General features: G+C 35.9%; 2 protein-coding genes and 1 long non-coding RNA gene across 4 annotated transcripts in view; 2 read left to right on the top strand and 1 right to left on the bottom strand.

Annotated features, from left to right (window-relative positions):
* The window catches only part of LOC126912228 (uncharacterized), a 37,469-nt gene that overhangs the window by 9,948 nt on the left and 13,804 nt on the right, over positions 1-13,717 (top strand). The gene's annotated exons all lie outside the window — the stretch shown is intronic.
* Positions 1-13,717, top strand: part of LOC118278841 (uncharacterized) — a 35,403-nt gene that overhangs the window by 14,859 nt on the left and 6,827 nt on the right. The window lies entirely within an intron of this gene.
* On the bottom strand, positions 6,536-11,081 carry LOC118280440 (uncharacterized). The gene is made up of 2 exons (XR_004784113.2): positions 8,873-11,081; positions 6,536-6,859 (listed from the first exon to the last, which is right to left on the bottom strand). It is a non-coding gene; the product is annotated as an uncharacterized LOC118280440 (long non-coding RNA).

Raw genomic sequence — 13,717 nt, 5'->3', positions numbered from 1 at the left:
TGGAGTTCTGGTACAAACTCATAAAAAACAAAAGAGTTCTAGCTTGTAGGAATGATTTGAATCTCTGAAAACAATATTTTTGAACTTTTTCAACAGTTTATCATGATCTGCTAGCATTGGAACGTGAGTTCTTGACTCGAATCGAGTTCTGTGTTGGAGTTCAGGTACAAATTCATAAAAATCAAAAGAGTTCTAGCTTTAAGAATGATTTGAATCTCTGAAAACAATATTTTTCCACTTTTTCAACAGTTTGTCATGATCTGCTAGCATTGGAACGTGAGTTCTTGTCTCGAATCGAGTTCTGTGTTGGAGTTCTGGTACAAATTCATAAAAAACAAAAGAGTTCTAGCCTGTAGGAATGATTTGGATCTCTGAAAACAATATTTTTGAACTTTTTCAACAGTTTATCATGATCTGCTAGCATTGGAACGTGAGTTCTTGTCTCGAATCGAGTTCTGTGTTGGAGTTCTGGTACAAACTCATAAAAAACAAAAGAGTTCTAGCTTGTAGGAATGATTTGAATCTCTGAAAACAATATTTTTGAACTTTTTCAACAGTTTATCATGATCTGCTAGCATTGGAACGTGAGTTCTTGTCTCGAATCGAGTTCTGTGTTGGAGTTCTGGTACAAATTCATAAAAAACAAAAGAGTTCTAGCTTGTAGGAATGAGTTGAATCTCTGAAAACAATATTTTTCCACTTTTTCAACAGTTTATCATGATCTGCTAGCATTGGAACGTGAGTTCTTGTCTCGAATCGAGTTCTGTGTTGGAGTTCTGGTACAAATTCATAAAAAACAAAAGAGTTCTAGCTTGTAGGAATGATTTGGATCTCTGAAAACAATATTTTTGAACTTTTTCAACAGTTTATCATGATCTGCTAGCATTGGAACGTGAGTTCTTGTCTCGAATCGAGTTCTGTGTTGGAGTTCTGGTACAAACTCATAAAAAACAAAAGAGTTCTAGCTTGTAGGAATGATTTGAATCTCTGAAAACAATATTTTTGAACTTTTTCAACAGTTTATCATGATCTGCTAGCATTGGAACGTGAGTTCTTGTCTCGAATCGAGTTCTGTGTTGGAGTTCTGGTACAAATTCATAAAAAACAAAAGAGTTCTAGCTTGTAGGAATGAGTTGAATCTCTGAAAACAATATTTTTCCACTTTTTCAACAGTTTATCATGATCTGCTAGCATTGGAACGTGAGTTCTTGTCTCGAATCGAGTTCTGTGTTGGAGTTCTGGTACAAATTCATAAAAAACAAAAGAGTTCTAGCTTGTAGGAATGATTTGGATCTCTGAAAACAATATTTTTCCACTTTTTCAACAGTTTATCATGATCTGCTAGCATTGGAACGTGAGTTCTTGTCTCGAATCGAGTTCTGTGTTGGAGTTCTGGTACAAACTCATAAAAAACAAAAGAGTTCTAGCTTGTAGGAATGATTTGAATCTCTGAAAACAATATTTTTGAACTTTTTCAACAGTTTATCATGATCTGCTAGCATTGGAACGTGAGTTCTTGTCTCGAATCGAGTTCTGTGTTGGAGTTCTGGTACAAATTCATAAAAAACAAAAGAGTTCTAGCTTGTAGGAATGAGTTGAATCTCTGAAAACAATATTTTTCCACTTTTTCAACAGTTTATCATGATCTGCTAGCATTGGAACGTGAGTTCTTGTCTCGAATCGAGTTCTGTGTTGGAGTTCTGGTACAAATTCATAAAAAACAAAAGAGTTCTAGCCTTTAAGAATGATTTGAATCTCTGAAAACAATATTTTTCCACTTTTTCAACAGTTTATCATGATCTGCTAGCATTGGAACGTGAGTTCTTGACTCGAATCGAGTTCTGTGTTGGAGTTCTGGTACAAATTCATAAAAAACAAAAGAGTTCTAGCTTGTAGGAATGATTTGGATCTCTGAAAACAATATTTTTCCACTTTTTCAACAGTTTATCATGATCTGCTAGCATTGGAACGTGAGTTCTTGTCTCGAATCGAGTTCTGTGTTGGAGTTCTGGTACAAATTCATAAAAAACAAAAGAGTTCTAGCTTGTAGGAATGATTTGGATCTCTGAAAACAATATTTTTGAACTTTTTCAACAGTTTATCATGATCTGCTAGCATTGGAACGTGAGTTCTTGTCTCGAATCGAGTTCTGTGTTGGAGTTCTGGTACAAACTCATAAAAAACAAAAGAGTTCTAGCTTGTAGGAATGATTTGAATCTCTGAAAACAATATTTTTGAACTTTTTCAACAGTTTATCATGATCTGCTAGCATTGGAACGTGAGTTCTTGACTCGAATCGAGTTCTGTGTTGGAGTTCAGGTACAAATTCATAAAAATCAAAAGAGTTCTAGCTTGTAAGAATGATTTGAATCTCTGAAAACAATATTTTTCCACTTTTTCAACAGTTTATCATGATCTGCTAGCATTGGAACGTGAGTTCTTGTCTCGAATCGAGTTCTGTGTTGGAGTTCTGGTACAAATTCATAAAAAACAAAAGAGTTCTAGCTTGTAGGAATGATTTGGATCTCTGAAAACAATATTTTTGAACTTTTTCAACAGTTTATCATGATCTGCTAGCATTGGAACGTGAGTTCTTGTCTCGAATCGAGTTCTGTGTTGGAGTTCTGGTACAAACTCATAAAAAACAAAAGAGTTCTAGCTTGTAGGAATGATTTGAATCTCTGAAAACAATATTTTTGAACTTTTTCAACAGTTTATCATGATCTGCTAGCATTGGAACGTGAGTTCTTGTCTCGAATCGAGTTCTGTGTTGGAGTTCTGGTACAAATTCATAAAAAACAAAAGAGTTCTAGCTTGTAGGAATGAGTTGAATCTCTGAAAACAATATTTTTCCACTTTTTCAACAGTTTATCATGATCTGCTAGCATTGGAACGTGAGTTCTTGTCTCGAATCGAGTTCTGTGTTGGAGTTCTGGTACAAATTCATAAAAAACAAAAGAGTTCTAGCTTGTAGGAATGATTTGGATCTCTGAAAACAATATTTTTGAACTTTTTCAACAGTTTATCATGATCTGCTAGCATTGGAACGTGAGTTCTTGTCTCGAATCGAGTTCTGTGTTGGAGTTCTGGTACAAATTCATAAAAATCAAAAGAGTTCTAGCTTGTAGGAATGATTTGAATCTCTGAAAACAATATTTTTCAACTTTTTCAACAGTTTATCATGATCTGCTAGCATTGGAACGTGAGTTCTTGTCTCGAATCGAGTTCTGTGTTGGAGTTCTGGTACAAATTCATAAAAAACAAAAGAGTTCTAGCTTGTAGGAATGATTTGAATCTCTGAAAACAATATTTTTCCACTTTTTCAACAGTTTATCATGATCTGCTAGCATTGGAACGTGAGTTCTTGTCTCGAATCGAGTTCTGTGTTGGAGTTCTGGTACAAATTCATAAAAAACAAAAGAGTTCTAGCCTTTAAGAATGATTTGAATCTCTGAAAACAATATTTTTCCACTTTTTCAACAGTTTATCATGATCTGCTAGCATTGGAACGTGAGTTCTTGACTCGAATCGAGTTCTGTGTTGGAGTTCTGGTACAAATTCATAAAAAACAAAAGAGTTCTAGCCTTTAAGAATGATTTGAATCGCTGAAAACAATATTTTTCCACTTTTTCAACAGTTTGTCATGATCTGCTAGCACTGGAACGTGAGTTCTCGACTCGAATCGAGTTCTGTGTTGGAGTTCTGGTACAAATTCAAAAGAAACAGAAGAGTTCTAGTTTTTAAGAATGATTTGAATCGCTGAAAACAATATTTTTCAACTTTTTCAACAGTTTATCATGATCTGCCAGCACTGGAACGTGAGTTCTAGACTAGAATCGAGTTCTGTGTTGGAGTTCTGGTACAAATTCACAAGAAACTAAAGAGTTCTAGCTTTTAAAAATGATTCGCGTCGATAAAGAAGGTATTTTTCGTCTGGAATCGAATTCTGCGATGGAGTTCCGTTACAATCGTGATGCACGTCATGATAGACAAGTAAAAGAAAATATTTTTTCATCGCTAGAAATAATTGTCAAAGGCTAGAACTTTCTTTTTTGTTTTGAATTCGTAAGAGAACTCTCCTATCTGTATTAAAAAAGCCAATTGACGAAATGATCTGCTAACTTCCCATAGCAGATCATTTCGTCAATCGGCTTTTTTCAAGGTAAAAACGTCAGAACTATTGCTAAAAACTATCAGGAACTGTAGAACTCAGCTGCATGCGAAAAGAACTCGCATTTATTTTTAATCTGCTGCCAAATGATCTGCTACGGGAAGTTAGCAGATCATTTCGTCAATCGGCTTTTTTTAAGGTAAAAACGTCAGAACTATTGCTAAAAACTATCACGAACTGTAGAACTCAGCTGCATGCGAAAAGAACTCGCATTTATTTTTGATCTGCTGGACAATGATCTGCCAGGTTCACACACACTTTCACTTCCCCATAAAAGAGTATAATTATAATTATGCATTTCTAAACTTATACCAATTTAGATGATATTTTTTGGTCCTTGTATTACCTACAAAATCTTAACCCACTCATATTTTCTGTATTAAAAAAATACACGTGATGTTGGTTGGGGGTGTGGGGATTTATCTAAAACCTCACCACATATCATCAAGGGGGAGGGGGGGTCAAAAAATCGTTGAAAAAACCTCACGTGATTAATGGACGACCCCAATGGGAGCTAGCTAGGGGGCCATTTAGGTTGATCCATGTAAGACATAAAGAAGAATCATCTTTGAAGGAGTCTAAGCGAGTGCCCAGGGCGCCAGGCAGCAGAGATGCGCCGCGACGACGCAAGACGCGCCGGCCTAGGAAATGACGGCAGCATAGGCGTAGTCAAGGGGGGGTTTGGGGGTTCAACCCCCCCACTCTCGAAAAATGCGTACCTAGACATTACAGAGCGTTCTTTTTCTAGTTAACATAGTACATCCCCTGTTTGGCAATAGTCCCTCTATGATTACCTATGAATCTGTTTATTACATATTACATAAATTGTGTTTTTTCTCATGAATGAAGGAAGTTTTGTTCGTTTTACTTTCTTAAACCCCTCCCGATACTAAAACCTGGCTACGCCTATGGACGGCAGTGCCAGTTAGAGGCTCCTATGTGGTGCTCTCTCATGAGCGGTTTTAGTCAGTGAGAGTCTGATATGCTCCCTCTAGCCTTGGTAGAAGTCAAGTCAAGGAAAATACGTGTTTTGTAATGAACAAAAATATCTTATGAGTAACTACTTAGTTATTATAATTTTATTTTTAAGCATATTATTGTAATCTACATAGTTACGTACTTACTGTTTACTTGAGTTATACATATTTCTTTATTTGTTATTTCATGTATAATGTCTAAATTAATGAATAAAATAAATAGATTTTTGTACAAGTATTAAATGTTTTATTATTCTCCCTTCTGAAGTTGTAACCATTATTTTTAGATACAAAATATAAATTAAATGTTTTGTAATATATTTTTTCCGAATATTAATTTATTTGTTAGCAACACAGTGTAATGATTATTAATAAACATATAATAAAGACGACTTAATAAATATTCTGATATACTAAAGAAATGGACTAAAATTAATTACTTATAAGTACCTATACAATACAATATTGAAATTACCAAATAATTATTTCACTAATTTTAATTCGATATTAAATTGATATATGTAAATAAAGTATACATAAATGCACGGTTCGCGCGGTGGCTAGGCGACTGGTTGCCGTGCAACGTGTAGCGGGTTCGATCCCCGCACGGAGCAACTCTTTGCATGATCCACAAATTGTGTTTTCGGGTCCAGACCCGAATGTGTGTATGTACAATCTAAAATCGGATGCGGGCCTGTGGAAGGAATGCGCCCTTTAGACATACTGACTGCACGGTTTGTGCGGTGGCTGGGCAACTGGCTGCCGTGCAACGTGTCGCGGGTTCGATTCCCGCACGGAACAACTCTTTGTGTGATCCACAAATTGTTGTTTCGGGTCTGGGTGTGATGTGTATGTGAACTTGTATGTTTGTAAACGCACACACGATACAGGAGAAAATCCTAATGTGGGGCAACGTTTTTTAATAAAAAAAAAGAAAAAATATTTAATGCCCTTCCTGTCTCCCACAATTTTTATAATTTGCTGTGCCCGACAGGGTCCATAATTGTGTCTTAATAGTGTATTTTCCAACACCTGTTTCCATTACAATAATAATAATTATAATGTGTCGTGTCGGCCAATATAAAAGCCTCGACATCCATCTTAGGAGGCTGGCGTTGGGCGGATGGATCAAGGGCCTGATGCAGAAGGCAGTGCTCCTCGAAACGGCACGTATTTTGAGGAGGTTTCTGTCTCTGGAGCCCTAACCACCGGTAGCTTGGACCATGCTCCCGCTACTGGTCGGCTCCTATTTTTATATTTTTATATGTTTTGTATTTTATAATTAATATTTAAAAAATATAATTTTAGATAACTTTAAATAATATATGAAAATTATAATGGACACAGGTATTCAATTATTATATTGTAAGGAGAATGAAACCACCTCTACAACTTACTAAATGGTTTTAATATTACTAACACAAATACAATGCTTGATATTACCAATTTCTGGCTACAAAGGATAACAATAAAGAGATACGATTCAAAAGCGATATCATGCACCGGTCGCGGTGCGGTCTGGAGCGGAAGTGGGCGGAAGTGTTGCTTGTCTTGTCCTGTCAATTGAATTTGACAGTTCGACAAACGTCAAACCGACGACGTTCCCTTACACGGCCTCTCCTGACACACTGGCGTCCTCGACAGGCGTTGTTGCACCAACTTCTTCACCGTCGAAGACTGGAGTGCTCAGCACCTCTGTCATCGGAAGGATCTGCACGAATAAAAACACATCCCAAGCTATATTAAGTGGCAAGCAAGTGTTGAAAAGAAATATTAAGATTTCCAGTCCTGTTGAAAAGAAATATTAAGATTTCCAGTCCCCAGTCCTGTTGAAAAGGAATATTAAGATTTCCAGTCCTGTTGAAAAGAAATATTAAGATTTCCAGTCCCCAGTCCTGTTGAAAAGGAATATTAAGATTTCCAGTCCTGTTGAAAAGAAATATTAAGATTTCCAGTCCTGTTGAAAAGAAATATTAAGATTTCCAGTCCTGTTGAAAAGAAATATCAAGATTTCCAGTCCTGTTGAGATAATAAATGATCTATTGCAATAATAATTAGTCATATACAAAGCAACATAAGGTCTAGGTCGCAAGCAAGGCAAGACATAATACACAAGGTCAAGTTATTCAACAAGACAACACACAAGGTCAAGTTATTCAACAAGGCATAATACACAAAGTCAAATTATTTAGCAAGGCATAATACACAAGGTCAAGTTATTCAACAAGTAACACACAATATCAAGTTATTCAACAAGGCATAACACACAAAGTCAAGTTATTTAACAAGACATAATACACAAGGTCAAGTTATTCAACAAGACATAACACACAAAGTCAAGTTATTTAACAAGACATAATACACAAGGGCGAGATATACAACAAGACATAACACATAAGGTCTAGACATCCAACTAGACATAATACACAAGGGCTAGTTATCCAACTAGACATAACACACAAGGGCTAGTTATCCAACTAGACATAACACATAAGGGCTAGTTATCCAACTAGACATAACACATAAGGGCTAGTTATTCAACTAGACATAACACATAAGGGCTAGTTATCCAACTAGACATAATACACAAGGGCTAGTTATCCAACTAGACATAACACACAAGGGCTAGTTATCCAACTAGACATAATACATAAGGGCTAGTTATCCAACTAGACATAACACACAAGGGCTAGTTATCCAACTAGACATAACACATAAGGGCTAGTTATCCAACTAGACATAATACATAAGGGCTAGTTATCCAACTAGACATAACACATAAGGGCTAGTTATCCAACTAGACATAATACATAAGGGCTAGTTATCCAACTAGACATAACACACAAGGGCTAGTTATCCAACTAGACATAACACATAAGGGCTAGTTATCCAACTAGACATAACACACAAGGGCTAGTTATCCAACTAGACATAACACACAAGGGCTAGTTATCCAACTAGACATAATACACAAGGGCTAGTTATCCAACTAGACATAATACACAAGGGCTAGTTATCCAACTAGACATAATACACAAAGGCTAGTTATACAACAAGACATCTGACCTATTTTTATGATATCTTTGATTGCTTATGAGCTTATTTTTTTCTTCATTATTGATTTAATTTATTTTAATTGTATAATTCTTTATTATTTAATTTGATTATTTGTAATGTTGATTTTAAAGTTATATAGTTATGCATGTAATTTGTAGTAATTATGATTTTATTTTTCTCATTTTTTTTTTAAATGTCTCGATACTGTATCAAAACTGGGGAGGAGCAAGACAACCCCAACACAAGGTCTAGACTTCAAGCAAGGTTAAACAAGGCACACAAAGTCTAGTTATCCAACTAGGCATAATACACAAGGTCTAGACTTCAAGTAAGGTTAAACATGGCACACAAAGTTTAGTTATCCAACTAGACATAATACACAAGGTCTAGACTTCAAGTAAGGTTAAACATGGCACACAAAGTCTAGTTATCCAACTAGACATAATACACAAGGTCTAGACTTCAAGTAAGGTTAAACATGGCACACAAAGTCTAGTTATCCATAACTACTATATACTCCATAACAACTAGACATAACATATAAAGTCTAGTAATTCAACAAAACTAGACACAACACAAGGTCTAGGTTTTAAGCAAGACTAGACATAACACAAGGCCTAGTTATTCAACAAAACTAGTTATGGTTAGCCATTCAGCAAGTACTCACATGCAAAGAAAGCAGCACACCCATAAGGAGTCCATTCGCCATTCCAGGGCACTATGAACTGCAACACAGCAAAGTTACCTTTCCATAAGCCCCAGCAACAAGTTTCAACTCATTTCAGTCATCCTTCAAGATTCTTGTGACCCTATAAGGTCCGTGCATTCCAGGATCTAGTTATGACAATAGCAAGGTCTTCCTTTTGGAAAACATGAGGTGCTCAGCATACTGTGTCACACTCCAATGCCAATCAAAAAGTTGAGTGGAGACGCTTGAGTAGTTTCCTGTTTGGTGACATTTTGCGAATGCCACAGCTCTTCAAACCACTTATTCTTCCTGTTACAGGTCTCAACCCTTAACATATTGAAAAGAGTACAAACACCGCTCCACTTGACCATTGGCATGATGCATCTCAAGAGTTATGTAGTGAATGGAGCATCCTAAATCATTACCCCATTTTACAAAGTTTGCTGATTCTAACTTGCAACCACAATCAGCATCTATAAGATGCAGAGTGCAATACAAGGAGATAGCATTTATAAATGCTTTCTGTAGCTCATAAGAATACTGTGTGTACAGTAGGTAAATAAGACAGCAATTAGAAAAAGCATCAACCAGAAGAAGAACATGCTTATAGCTATTATTCCAGTAGAGGACCCAGGACATTGGTATGAAGCAACTTACTTTAGGTGTTAAAGCAACTTCTGGCTTTTGCCATGAAGTAATAGGTTGTAATGGTGCTTAAAGAATCCACTTACTAGCCATGCAAGCTAAACAATATGCCATGTACTTTTTCACAAAAGCATGAAGACATGGTTCCTTAACCAAAAGTGATTTGGGATCAATCCAATAGTTTTATATGCACCAATGTGACAATTTTAATTATGAAAGATTTTAAGTACCGTAACCATAACTACTAGCATCAGTATGTGCCTTCGTATTTAAATCAGTTTCAAAGATAGCGATAATATTTCATCATTATGAAAAACATTTAAGTGTAGGATTTTGAGCAGGTCTGTATTAAGTAATGTAATTTTACAGCCTCTTTAGAGTGAACAGTCTCGATTTACGCGACCTTCATTTTTACTCCCGACTGGTTTTACAAAAGTAGAAAAATAATTAACTAACTCACACGGTTTCAGATTTTTATTTGTAGCAGCAGCTTTTAAGTTAGGTTCATTGACCCCACGCATAACGATCGCGCTAATTAGTTCGTCACTTAACCCTTTCACAACTTGTAATCGTAATAATGATCGTCTTACGTATACGTAACAAAACTATCAGAATTGGTACTCATGACCTCGTATAACATGTTCGCTACGTCAATCTCGCACACAATGATTTAAAATCTCGTTGGAAGTTACTCCAGGACCGATCCGTAGTAGGTAACCCACTCGTCTAACCAAGATTTCGCGTCGCCTTTAAGACAGTGACCGATACGTGACAAACATTCAACATCATTCCACTTATTAAGAATTTTGAGCTCGGTCTACCTCATCAAACCAGGCATCAACGTTGTGTATATTCGGGTCGAAATTTGAAACGTAAAAATCACGTGTTCCGCCATATTTTAAAGAATGAATTGCCTCAACGACTTTTTCTGTCGAATCACAATTTGATGGTGGTACTTCGATATTAGACGACGTACCTAACGAAGATCTATCCTCTAACGCGTTTAGCCATTAGAATTGTTTGAAAGGAGTTACGTAGCACTGAATTACTCCGAGTTCGCGGGCTGCGCGCGAGACGGTTACGATGCCGACGCCGTTTTGAGTGTCGACTCCTCGAACACGGATCCCCACGGGATATGTGAGATCCACTGCGTGAACGATCACGTTTGCCCATTGTTACACGCAATTACACAGTAATCCGTCACTAGTTACGCCACGAATCAAGAAGCCAGAAATTGATAATTAAAGACTGCACGTGGATATGCAATAGGTAGGAATCCCACTTCTGATGTAAGGAGAATGAAACCACCTCTACAACTTACTAAATGGTTTTAATATTACTAACACAAATACAATGCTTGATATTACCAATTTCTGGCTACAAAGGATAACAATAAAGAGATACGATTCAAAAGCGATATCATGCACCGGTCGCGGTGCGGTCTGGAGCGGAAGTGGGCGGAAGTGTCGCTTGTCTTATCCTGTCAATTGAATTTGACAGTTCGACAAACGTCAAACCGACGACGTTCCCTTACAATATATTATAATATGTACATTATAATGTTGTATATGAACGTCGTCGGTTTGACATTTGTCGAACTGTCAAATTCAATTGACAGATACGACAAACGTCACTTCCGCTCGCGACAGCACCGCGCTCGCCGCATCACACTTTCGGATCGTGTTTACAATAGGGATGATGACTGGGTCAAAAATAAATTATTACAACTTTACAATACAATAAAATATTCAAAAATAATCACACTCTCATTCATAGATGAACTATTTAATTTTGGATTTTATCTAGCTAATTATCTAGAATTAAGTTCGCTATTTGTCGAAAAAACCTGATGACGTCATAATAGAGTATTTCATACAAAGTTCATAGAAAATATCGTTTTTGACGTTTCGAAAAAAGTATTGAATTTGATTAGTAGGAAACTAGCCTATTGTGTCAAGCCAGAAATTGATAATAACAACGATTGCGTTCATTGAGTATTTATGTTAGTAACACTAAAACGAATTAGTAAGTTGTAGAGGTGGTTTCATTTTCCTTATAATCTATAATATTTGAATACTGGCAACACTGCTCTGATAAACAGTCGAACGACCTTGAAAATTCGAAGTAAACATGATTAAAGTAGAACTACAATATTTTGGTTGAAAATAATTACAAATCCTGCCTGTGATGTCGGTGTTCTACACAACTTCAGTTAATTTAGCGAATTCATTGTTAAATATGTGAAAATGTGACGTTGAATAATGTTTAAAAGGCGAAGTAAGTCGGTGAGTAACACAGGCGTATCTAGTAAACCTGTAAATAGTGTAGCTTATTGTTATTGGTTAGTGTTAGTCCACAATACTCCGGTGTACTAGTCAAATGTTACTTCTGAACAATATAAACCTTGTTGTGACAATGACGAGTCGACGACAGAATCTTACTTCTCGCTAATATTAATGCAAAAGTTTGTGAGTTTATGTATTTGTTTGTTTGTTACTTAATCACGTCGAAACAGCTGAAGCGATCGGGATGAAAGGAGGATGCAAATCCTGGTCCCACCTTCCAATAGCTATGTGTGTTACATCATTGGATAGGTAATTTTGAGCTGAATAAAAGTTACTATGGCGCCAAGTTTCAAATCGTAGTCCGTTCAGAGTTATTCTTTATTAAACATGGTAGTTTTATCAGTAGCCAAGTTGAACACATTTTATTTTGTAGATGTTCTGAAACTCTGGCATCATCCTTTGGAACAGGAGTAGATTATGGTGTGGAATAGCACGTAGGATACTTTTGATCCCACGGGAATATGGACGAAGCGAAGTAATTCGGTACAGTTTACTAGTTTACAAGGATAAGTGATTACATACCCACGGCTAGACAGCTGTCAAGCTTTGCTAAACCAGTGTAAACTGGCCGTCGAATGTGTGTGAATATGGTACAAAGCGAGGTCTTGATAAATTGGTTGTTTCTGGCGCGATAATCACCCGATTTGCTTTATATCGTCTGTCTTGAGGTCAATGCCCCCGGGTAGCGCGCGGAATTGGGTACTATCCTCGGTCAAAAATAAATTATTACAACTTTTCAATACAATAAAATATTAAAAAATAATCACACTCTCATTCATAAATTTGATGAACTATTTAATTTTCGATTTTTTCTAGCTAAATTTCTAGAAATAAGTCTGCTATTTGACGTCAAAAACTTATGACGTCATAACGCACTATTTCATACAAAGTTCATAGAAAATATCGTTTTTGACGTTTCGAAAAAAGTATTGAATTTGACTAGTAGGAAAGTAGCCTATTTAAAGGAGATGGCTAAATGACTGACTGACTGACCTGACAAGAATACGAATCTAACGCTAACCCGTATTTTCATTTAAATATTCACTTATGAATTATTTTGTGTTGACTAATTCTTATAACTTGGTGAACAAAACTTAACAAAAAATAAGTTTCATAATTGATTTTTTTCTGTTGTGGTTTGACATGACAACACGGAAGTAGGTACTGCAAGCTATTATTAGGACATTAGTTACCCCGAAAATCAAATCGATATAATTAAACGAACATCAATTTTTAATAACGGTAATATAATGACTTTTTTCTGAAACCAAATAATTGTAAATGTTTTGATCCACACAAAATATATATTTTGTATAAGATTGCACAATCTTACTATATATTTTGTGTCTGTCCTTGGTTACTTTGTGTTCATTATCTAGTATAAGCAGAATTGTTTACCTATCTACCTCATATATAAATAACTTTCTGCTCAGGTACATCAAAACGCCTTGGTAAAAGTTCACAGCAATGTTATAGTTTGAAGTTTTTGTAACGTTGTTTGACGTAGGAACGCTACTTTATTTTCAGGATTGCGCAGATATGCCAAGTTTCTGGACCTTCTTAATTACAAAATATCAATTTTTAATTATGCGGCTTTATTTATTGCTGGGTACCATATTTATACAATATTTATTTGTACGGGTTACGACGTCCATACTTTGGTTTAGCCATGTCCTTTTCTTTAGATTTTTTTATATAACTATGTCACCGAAAAATAACAAAATTCGTAAGTTTATCAATTTACTAGGAAGTTTATAAACTTTCGTAGGATTCTAAACGGGAGATAAATTGTAATATTTTACGTCCACATTTTCGTAAACTTATCAATTTCCGA

The sequence above is a fragment of the Spodoptera frugiperda genome, chromosome 24 (assembly GCF_023101765.2).
Source record: "Spodoptera frugiperda isolate SF20-4 chromosome 24, AGI-APGP_CSIRO_Sfru_2.0, whole genome shotgun sequence".
NCBI classification, from domain to species: Eukaryota; Metazoa; Arthropoda; class Insecta; order Lepidoptera; family Noctuidae; genus Spodoptera; species Spodoptera frugiperda.
The sequence above is the reverse complement of the archived record's forward strand: the minus strand, read 5'-3'. Positions and strand labels throughout refer to the sequence as shown.